Source organism: Hylobates moloch, unplaced genomic scaffold, assembly GCF_009828535.3.
Source record: "Hylobates moloch isolate HMO894 unplaced genomic scaffold, HMol_V3 SCAFFOLD_3, whole genome shotgun sequence".
Lineage (NCBI taxonomy): Eukaryota > Metazoa > Chordata > Mammalia > Primates > Hylobatidae > Hylobates > Hylobates moloch.
The window spans coordinates 80,593,759-80,604,142 of NW_026652278.1; positions in this window are offsets into that span (position 1 = coordinate 80,593,759).

Sequence of the window (10,384 nt, forward strand, 5' to 3'; positions counted from 1 at the left end):
CTGGTCTCGAACTCCTCATGTTGGGCTCCTTCCCCCTCAGCCTCCCAAAGTGCTGGGATTACAGGCGTGAGCCACCATGCCCAGCTAGCTGGGAAAGATGTTTTGGATCTGGTATTCTGCTTAACAGGGATTACTTCTCGAGGTGTCACCCATGAGTCACTTCTACCCTCTTATGTGTTTCAGTGAAACCCAGACATTTCTGGAGACTTAGGGCCCTGGAATACCAACCCTTCAACCCTTCATGTGTGCCCAACAGGTTAATCAGATTTCCCTGTATGTTCTTCCTTGGGGTTTCCCTGTAGGACCCTTACACAGCAGAAGCTATGACCTCTGACACTCCTGTGTGACCTCAGTTACCTAAGGTGCCTTTCAGCTGGGAGGAACAGTGGCTGTTATTTAGGACTTTCTCAGGTCAAGTAAATCACACCCTCAGACAAAGCCTTTTATGAATTTTTGGTCACTCAAAAAGAAAATCTGAATGTCAATTTTAACCAAGCTCCAAAACCTGTTCAGTTTAAAACTGCACATTCAGCTTAAGCCACAAGCATTCACTTTCTCTCTTTAAAAAGAAACTGCTTTCTATTTAACCAATTTTTTTTTGAGACAGAATCTCACTCTGTCACCCAGGCTGGACAGTGGAGTACAGTGTGTCAGCTCCCTGCAATCTCCAACTACTGGGTTCAAGCAATTCTCGTACCTCAGCCTCCCAAGTAGCAGGGACCACAGACATGCACCACCACATTCAGCTAATGCTTTGTATTTTTAGTAGAGATTGGGTTTCACCATGTTGGCCAAGCTGGTCTTGAACTCCTGGCCTCAAGTGATCCAACCGCCTCAGCCTCCCAAAGTGCTGGGATTACAGGTGTGAGCCACTGCACCTAGCCCCAAATTTTGAATGAGAGAAAAGTTGCAAACTTTAGCAAGCAAAACAGACAAAATCTTAACCTCAAAGGAAAGTAAAACTACAAACTTGCAAATAACAGAATCTCTAGAGAAATCAATAAAGTGGCTACCTCAAAGCCAAAAGTTGAGCTTCAATTCTAGCTCTGTTGAGTGTGGAATTGGGTTGCTTGAATAAAGTCTGAATCTCGGCCAGAACTAGGAAGATAGGAAGATATGAAACCTGAGAGAAGTCTTACCAGAGACCTCCGCCAGCTCTGATGAGGTCAGACGTGTAAAAGCCACTCATGCTGGTACTAAATCTCCGAATGCCAGCAAAATAACGAGGATCGCAGGAGGCTTGTTTCAGGTCCTATCTGCAGTTGCCAAAATGTCAACTTAAAATAATCAAAAGGGTCAGAGTCCAATTTAAAGAGAGTTTATTCAAATACAAAGTTTGAGGATGGCCCACTCAGGAACATCAACTGTGAAGAGATGGAGGCAGGGTTCTGAAGTAGAGAAATTAGGGTTTCATTTATAGATGCAGAGACAGAGATGTTTTTAGCAGGATTACAACATTTTTCATATAAAGTTGGCACATACTTCCAGCAATCTGATTGATGATAGGCAATGCATCCTTTTTGGAAATGGTACATTTAGCATTTTTAATATAATGGGTGTAATAGTCACGGGTTTTCTGTCATCTGGTTTAGGCAAAGCGGGACAACAAAGGGGAAGTTAATCTATAACAAGGGTCGTTAATTAAGAAGGCAAGAGGCTTCTGTCCCTGATATAATTTAATTCTCTCTAGTCATTGTACAGAACAAAAAAATAAGAAAACAAGTTAATCTGTAATCTGAGAAACAGAAATTGGAACCATATGTGACTAAGATCACATTCACATTTCTCTTAAGGTTTGAAGTGGGTTTTTTTGGGTTCCAACAGCTTTTAAATTATATTTATTTTCACATGAGAAAGCAGGAGGGATGGGACCAGAAACTGCCTTTCAGTGCTATTTCATTTTTAAAGAATGTGCTTGCATCAAGTAGATCACAAATGAAAACCACAACAAACCCAGAAACTCCCTTGTCCTGACAGGAGCTCTCACGCATCAATCTCATCATGTGGTGACTCGCCCCGTCCCCTGCTGGGGACACAGAGTCCTTGGCGGGGACACATGGGCAGGAGCAGCCGCTCTTCACACTGGTGGGAAATCGTAGGCTTCTGGTCCTTGGGGAGAAGCTGTGAAGTTTTTGCTACCAGAACTAGGATTCTAGGAGGCTTTTAGATGACCAGGAAGAGGCTGAGACTCCTGGTGGGGACTCGTGCTGGGGAGTTTCTGGACCATAGCCCTCTTGGTGTGAAGACAGCAGAGGACAGGGCCAGGTTAGAGCGTCTGCACTCTGGGGCTGGAATTGGGGCCCAGCTCTGGGCCTTCACTCTCAGTGTCAAATGTAGGGGCAGCCCCAAGCACTAGAAGTCACCCTGCACCCTGGCAGCTGCTTCTTGGTCTCCGTCTCCCGTGCCGTGCTCTCTGCCCCAACCTCCTAGGAAGGCCCAGCAGCTTCCAGCCAGGCCTGCAGCAAAGGCTGCTCCTGTCCCTCCAGTAAACGCTGCCCCAAATGTCACTCGCCCACTCAGGCTGTGCCGTGGGGGCAGCTGCCACACTCTGGGGTTCCCTGGTCTCCCAAGGAGTCCCCGCCCTCACAGAGTGTTGGTCAGCTCTTCTGGCTCTGGGGAATTGCAGTTTACCTAAGGAAATGGGAAGGCCAGAGTTGCAACCAGGTTTTGGGTCTTAGGGATCTGGATGGACAGGTGAGGCCTCAAGGACCAGGTAGTTCTTTCAGACTCAGGCTGGCTTGGGGGACCCAGACAGAGTGAACAACCAGGCCTGCAGGGGGCCAGGGACTTGGTGCAGGGCAGAGCCTAGGAAGGAGCAGCTCATAAGACCCCCAGGCAGTTCCTGGGGAGACCCAGAGGACTCCATCCCCACCGTCGCTGCCCTAATCATGGCTCTGAACACCCCTCATCTCATTCTTCATGGCTCTTAACTTTTTCTGTGCCAGGAACCCCTTTGGGGTCCTGTGCAGCCTATAGAGTCCTTTTCAGAGGTGCTCTTATTTTATTATATTTTTAAATCTTTTTATTGAGACAAGGTCTTGCTCTGTCACCCAGCTGGGGTGCATTGGCATTATCATGACTCACTGCAGCCTCAACCTCTCAGGCTTGAGCAATCCTCCCACCTCAGCCTCCCAAGTAGCTGGGACCACAGGCATGTGCCACTACACCCAAATAATTTTCTGTAGAGATGAGGTCTCACTATGTTGCCCAGGCTGGTCTTGAACTCCTGATCTCAAGTGATCTTCCCACCTCAGCCTCTCAAACTGCTGGAATTGCAGGCGCGTGCCACTGCACCCGACCCCAGAAGTGCTTTTTTTTTTTTTTTTTAACTAGAGTCTTGCTCTTTTGCCCAGGCTGGGGGGCAGTGGCACAATCTCGGCTCACTGCAACCTCTGCCTCCCAGGTTCCAGCGATTCTCCTGCCTCAGCCTCCCTGGCAGCTGGGATTAAGGCATGCACCACCATGCCTGGCTAATTTTTGTATTTTTAGTAGAGAGAGGGCTTCGCCATGTTGGCTAGGCTGGCCTTGAACTCCTGACCTCAGGTGATCTGCCCACCTTGGCCTCCCAAGGTGCTGGGATAACAAGAGTGAGCCACTGCGCTGGGCCTGGGAGTGCTTTTAATGCGTAAGATAAAATACATAGGATTGGAAAGTAAGCCAGTGACATTAAACTGTTGTTACCAAAATATTAAACAATAAATTTGTAATCAGGTAAACTATGTGCTTCTTCATTTAACGAACCAACCACAGAATCTGGCGGCAAGTCTACGCAGGACTGTGATTTTGAGGTAGTGATGAACAAAACCAATATTGCAAGTTATCTGCAACGACTCTGCTGTCATATAGAAGGAGTGATGATTCCCAATGGTCACAAAGTCCCAGGAAGACTACTGCGGGGGTTTTGCCCTTGTTCACAATGGAGGGAAAACCTACATTTCAGCTAGAGGTTACTGCCCTGAATTCTACCCATAGACCCCAGGCCTCCTCGCCCCTCCTATCTCATAGCTTCAGCTCCTATGCCTGTCTGCCCTCGGAACAAGGTGCCTGGATCCTTCATCACCACTGCTTCCCCACACTCTTCAGAGGCTTAGGTCCTGGCAGAGGCCTGAATCCAGCTTGGGCCCCCACGCTGCAGGTCATAGAAGAGGGGAGAGTTTGCTCCCTGGCCCAGCCACAAAATAACAGCAACATCCAGAGCAGAGATGGAGCTAGGAGCCGGGGGAGCTGGAGTGAATGAGGCGGGGGAATGGGAAACACATGTGGATCCATGCAGGTTTGTGGCTGAGGCTGGCTATGGCTTTGTGTTACACTGCATTTTTTTTTTAAATCCCAGTGTTTAGGCTATATCCCAGGCCAATTAAATCAGAGTCTCTGGGGGTGGGCTATTATTAATAATCCAGGTGGCATAACTTTTTAAATTCCCAGGTAATCATCTGGGGGGTGTGCTGTACAAACATGGAAGCCCCACAGGTACCAGGATATTGCCTCTCCTGCTTCAGCAGCCCCTGTAAGTTGGAGCCTGGATTCTGGGTGAGGCATAAGCTGAGTACTTTGCATGCCTTCTTATGAAGCCACTTGGAAGCCCTGAGAGGCAGGTGTTAGTATCTCCATTCTATGGGTGAGGAAACTGAATCTCGGAGCTGTGTGGTTCCTTGTCACTTCCCAGTTCTCTGTAGCAAATATTGGCAAGGCTGGGATGCCCACCGAGGTTGACCTGATTGTGTTGGGCCTGATGGGAGATGGAATTTACACGGTTTTTACAGCTTGGGGAGTTTGCTTGCAATGCTGACCTGTCTACTGTCACAAATTCAAATGCAGAGTTTTCTTTTTTCTTTTCTTTCTTTCTTTTTTTTGAGACAGAGTCTCACTCTGTCACCCAGGCTGGAGTGCAGTGACTTGATCTTGGCTCACTGCAACCTCTGCCTCCTGGGTTCAAGCGATTCTCTGGCCTCAGCCTCCCAAGTAGCTAGGACTAGAGGTGCCACCACCACACCTGGCTAATTTTTGTATTTTTAGTAAAGACAGGGTTTTGCCATGTTGGCCAGGCTGGTCTCAAATTCCTGACCTCAGGCAATCCACTCGCCTCAGCCTCCCAAAGTGTTGGGATTACAGGCGTGAGCCACTGCATCTGGCCCAAATGCAGGGTTTTCATTCAGACTCTTGCGGTGCCACTCACGCACTGCTGAGATCAGCGAGGGGTTGTGGGGCAGTCACAGAACAGACCCAGAGACACAACTCTGCCAGAATGGGTCTTCACTAAGAACATCTCTGATGTTTCCTGTAGATTTCCGTCCTGCTTCATTTGTCTTTTACACTTCTCCTCTCTGCGAGGTCAGAAATTGCCTTGAGCTGTCATAAATCAAAGTGGGTGACTCTCTCCCTCAGACAAATGCCCCACTTTGTAGGGAATGACTCAGACAGCTGATCATGTTCAGCTGTAATATTTTGAGAAAGAAAGTGCGGTTCCAACAAGTTACCAAAAGGACAGGAAAGTATATAATCCATGGGTCTCTGTGCCTCTGTGTACCCCAAATTAGAGTGCTCCGTGTGCAAACAAGGACATGTCAAAGGTGCTAAGAAAAGAATTTCTTTTTAAAAATCCAGTAGCAAGCTCTCGATTTCTGCTGGGTGCGCCCAAAGCATGTGAAATACAGGACCACCCACTGGCTGGGGTTTTTTTTACATCCACATGCCTCTCTCGGGAGTAGTAAATTTTCACATAAAAGTTTGTTCTTTTAGCCTTCCTCATGTTTTCCTCAGCCATTCTGTTTCCTAATTCCTCTCTCTCGCCTGATCCCCTCAAAAGAAGCCTCCAGCAAAGGGAGGAACAGGCCACTCTAGGGCATAGCTGTGTCACCCCTTTCCATTCTACATTAGGCTCACCTGGGGTGGCCATGGTGTCTTAGGCAAACCAGAGTGTGGCTCAGTGCTGTAGGAGTTTAATGAATGCATGGCACTCAGATGGGTATGACGTTGGAGCCCCCCAGACTGGACTCACTAAGATGGTACATGCAAACTTGGCAGGCCGGGCACTGGGGACAGCCCTGAGCCTCCAGGGTCAGCACCCCAGGCCAGGAGATATGGGTGCCATCAGCGAGAAATCAGGTGGTACCACAGGTGCTCCTGTCAGGACAGGAAACAGCCTCACCATGCTGTGCAGACTCTATCCACCATCAGCCCTCCTTGGAGCTGTAGCTCTGTCCCTGCTGGCTTCCTTTGGCCAGGATAGGCTGCACAGGGGGGAACGCAGTGGGAGCACTCCTGAGTGGGAGTGAGGGGAGAGAGAAGCCATGGAGAGCAGGGTGGGCCACGGGGACTGACAAGACCTCGGAACATTAGCAGGGCCACTGGGTCATTTGGCTGGCTCCCAGCAGGCAGGCCCACACTTACGAGGCGGGGGTGGTGTCCCCAGGCCTGGGGCAGGTAAAAGGGCAGAGCTGCACCTGGGGTTCTATGGTGTAAGGCGGCAGAAAGTAAGAGTTTTCCGAGTTTCTGTGTTTCTAACTCCTCCCCTCAAGCCTTAGGTAAGAGGGTCCCATCCCGAAAGCGTTTGCCAGCTTCCAGAGGAGGGAGGGAGGCCCCAAGTGAGCTGCTGGCCAGATGCCCACAGGACTGTTCTTGCTAAGACATTTAATATTCCCCTGGCAACAGCTCCTGGGCATTTCCTAGGAGTCTCTGAATAACCAGATAGCCTCTTCCAGCCCTGGGATGAGGAAACCAATCCCCAAAAGTGGACAGGATGGGCATGGCATGGGAGGGGCATAGCAGTGTTCCTTGCTGGGCTGGGCTGGGCTGGGCCAGAGGGCAGGGAGCCCTGTCTGCTCTCTGATAGTCGGTGCTGTGGCCAGAAATACAGAAATGCAGGGGCCAGGAGCCTCCAGGGCACCTAGCTTTTCTATCAGCTCTTCTTGCAAGGGCTTTCAGAAAAGATCTACAGGGGACAGGAATAACGGGGCCCACAGGCCCATAAGTAAAGTCAGCATCCATCAGGGATTGTGGGCAGTGGCCAGGACGGCTGGTTGATTCCAGTCCCCTAGAGCGCAGTTATGCGTCTGCCGAGGGCCCACTGCTGAGTGGTTTCTAAATGGCACACTTCCTGTCCCTGCTGCCCCGGCCTGGCCCTCCACCCTCTCTGCAGCCCCAGGGCAGCTCTCGGGCCTCCTGCTCTTGTGGCCCTGCTACTCCCCTGAGGATGAGGGGCTAGAAAGCTTTTCCCACCTCCAGCCATGCCAGCGAGGTGTGAAGAGCAGGCGGCAGTCAGTGCGGAGGTGTGGGCCGGGGCGATATGTACTACTGCGCACACTCAGCCCTCTGCGTCTCCCTGGAGCAACGAGGGGCAGAGCAGAGGTGATGGGCCATAGACTCCTAGGCCAGGCTGAGCAGAAGGGTGGCTCAGGCTGATCCAGAGGCTGGCCAAGCAGAGAGCCGCCAAATGCTGCCCAGCCAAGAGCCCCTGTGGGTTACACGGGAGGGCTGACCTGCAGGCCATGGGCCGGGAACACACCATCTACTGGCATATGGTGGCAGGTAGGGGGTGGGTGAAAGGAAGGACATCACATCTGTAGTGACAGCTGTCGTGTGCTCCATCACCCTTGCCCTGCTCTGTTCTCTGTTGCGGGAACCACGTCTCCCCAGTTTCCTTCCCAGGCTTGTGGGTAGGCCTGACCACGGCGGGGCTCCTGCGGAAGATGGGAGGCCAGAGCGGGCAGTGAGGGCCCCACGCCCCTGCTCTGCTCACCACACACCTCTCCAGCAGCCAGCCGTGCCTCCTCGTGAGTGCCCTGCCTTGGTGGCACCCAGCTGGAGAGGCCCAGCCCCTGGAATCACAGCAGCCCCTTCCTCCTGTGGTCCTTCCAGCCTCGGCCACGGCAGCGCACTCCACTGGCACTAATCTCTGGGGTGCCTCAGTGTCCCCTCAGATCAGCTCTTCCACCACCTGTTACCAACCCCCGAAGTCCTCCCAAGCATCTACACCATCACCTCTCCCATTTCACATGAAGATGGACACACCTCGTGCGTCCACACCTGAGTCACTGGTCTGGGAAGTCTGAGTTTCTATCAAGCTGCAGGAGGGGTGCACATCAGCAGCCAGTCCTCCAGCCACACTTTGAGAAGCAAGGACCAGGGAGATTTTGGATTTCCTGATACAATGTGTCAGGTGCTCTACTAGGCAGTGGGTCTCAAAGGTGAACAAAACTGACCTGTTTGCATTCGAAGGAGGGAGACAGACACTGTCAGACGACAATCACTGCAAATGACACCATCACTATCCGTGGATGCTCTGAGGGATGGACAGGAGGAGGTGAACAGCTGGCCCTTGGCAGTCTGGGGGAGGTGGTATTTGAGCTGAGAACCAGAGCAGGGGACAGGGGAAGGTTTCAGGAGCAGTGTGTGAGTAGACGCTGGGTGACCAGAGGAGCTGTGTGCCTTCGGTGGTCCGAGAGGAGGCCAGCCTGGTCTCCAGGCACAGAGCTAGGCAGGTTCAGTGGCTCCTCCTCTTTCAGCAAGAGAAGACTCACCTGAACTCAGCTCCCCAAGGGATCAGGCCTCCTTCTCCCGCAAGGCCTAGTCCAGCTTCCAGCAAGGTCTCCAGGTGCTGGCAGCTGGAGCTCTCAGACGCCTCCCCAGTCAGCTGGCAGCCACACCCAGACTGCCTGGCGCCTGAGCTTGGCTGCTTGTCCCGCAAACAAGGCTACTCTGGAGCATGCATGGAAAAGGGGCAGGAGCAAGGGCGGGTCCCTGGGGACACTGAGCCCCATGCAGTGACAGCAGCCTGGCTCATGCACACATAGAGGAAATGGCGTGCTGCTTCTTGCTGAGCCTCGGTGTATGCCCCTAAAGCCCACTTCTTATCCCCACATACCAGGTGATGTAGCACCTCCCTCCACCCACCTTGCCACGTTTGGGCGCTGTCTCTGTCTAAAGAGCTGTGGAAGCCACCAAAGGGTTAAGTGTGGGATTATCTGGAATTTGTGTTTCCACCTGCCTTTAGGGCTGCAGCAGGAAGAAAGGGCTGGAAGGGAGGAACCAGAGCAGAGTGGGGCCACAGAAGGGGAGATGTGGGTGGCTACCTCAGCCCCACTATCAGTGCAGGGGTCCCTGGCACCATCAGCAAACCCGGCACCTAGCGCTGAGTTCAGCCTGCCCCTGAGAATGGCACCGGGGGAGGAGGAGATGCCCAGGACAGTCTCTGAGGGAGTGGGCACCAGCCACAGCGGGGACTGGGAGGACTCTGAGGACCCCTTCCACACTTTTCCCTGCGTTGATATTCTTGGATGGCACAGGCCCATGAGACCATCAATGATCCCAGGTCTCAAGAGGCCAGGCCCCACCCTGAGCCAAGCTTGCAGAGGAGGAGAAGTGCTGAAGGAAGGTGAGCACAGCCAGGCACCCAGGAAGACAGGAGCCACCTGGTCGGAGGGGAGTGATGGAAGGCCAGGGTTCCCACATGTCAGACCACAGCTTCCAGCCAAGACAGCTTGGGCAGCAGTGGTTGCAGGAGACATCTGGAGGCTGAGGCTGCCTACGCGGCCCTCCTGGCTCCACTGGATGGCAGGCTCCGGGCAGATGAGCTGCCAGGTGGGTGTGGGGTCCAAAGGTTGGGAGCACGAGTGCCATGGGGAGCCTCCCCAGTGGGACAGAAGCACAGGAGTGAGGGGGTTGGGCCCTGAGGAGATCTCAGTGTCACCCGCAAGGGCTGCAGTGCACGGCCCATGGAGAAAGGACATTGTCAGGTGAGATGTGGGCTTCCAAAGGCCCCAGGCTGGGGCTCTGAGTCCTCCAATCTTTCCCTGAGGTGCTCCATTGAGGCCGGTGGCACCCTGGGTATGTGGATTCCCGCCTCGTGTGTCCACCTGACAAGCACTTCTCCCCTGGACTCCTGTGCCTGCTCCATCACCTGCACCCTCTCTTAATTAGCAGATTGGAGAGTGGGGTCCACATTGAATGGGACATTGTGTTGATACAGAATTGCTCCCAGCTGCAAGAAACTGTTAAACCCCTACATTAAAACGCAAGCAGCTGGCATTGAGCCTAGGGACAGAAAGCAAAGCTGGCCCCTCAGCCTCACCCTGCCCCCAGGGTGGCCTCTGTGAGCCAAAGCCCTGAAGTGGAAGAGCCTCAGGAGGAGGGCAGTGTGACCCATGGGCTGGCAGCTGCAAGAAGCGCGGCTCCCGCTCCCAGTGACGCTGCTCCCACTTCTCCTGCTCAAACCTGGGGCTCTGGGATAACTGTTTGTAAAGACTGGGGGAACTTCTGGAAGAGGAGTAATATCTCTATCCACTCCAGGGCTCCACCACTCCCAGCACTGTGCCAGGACATGGCCCTCACGTAGGATGACCGCTGCCCGGTCAGGCTCCCCTAAACGCAGACTCTGTGGCAGGCC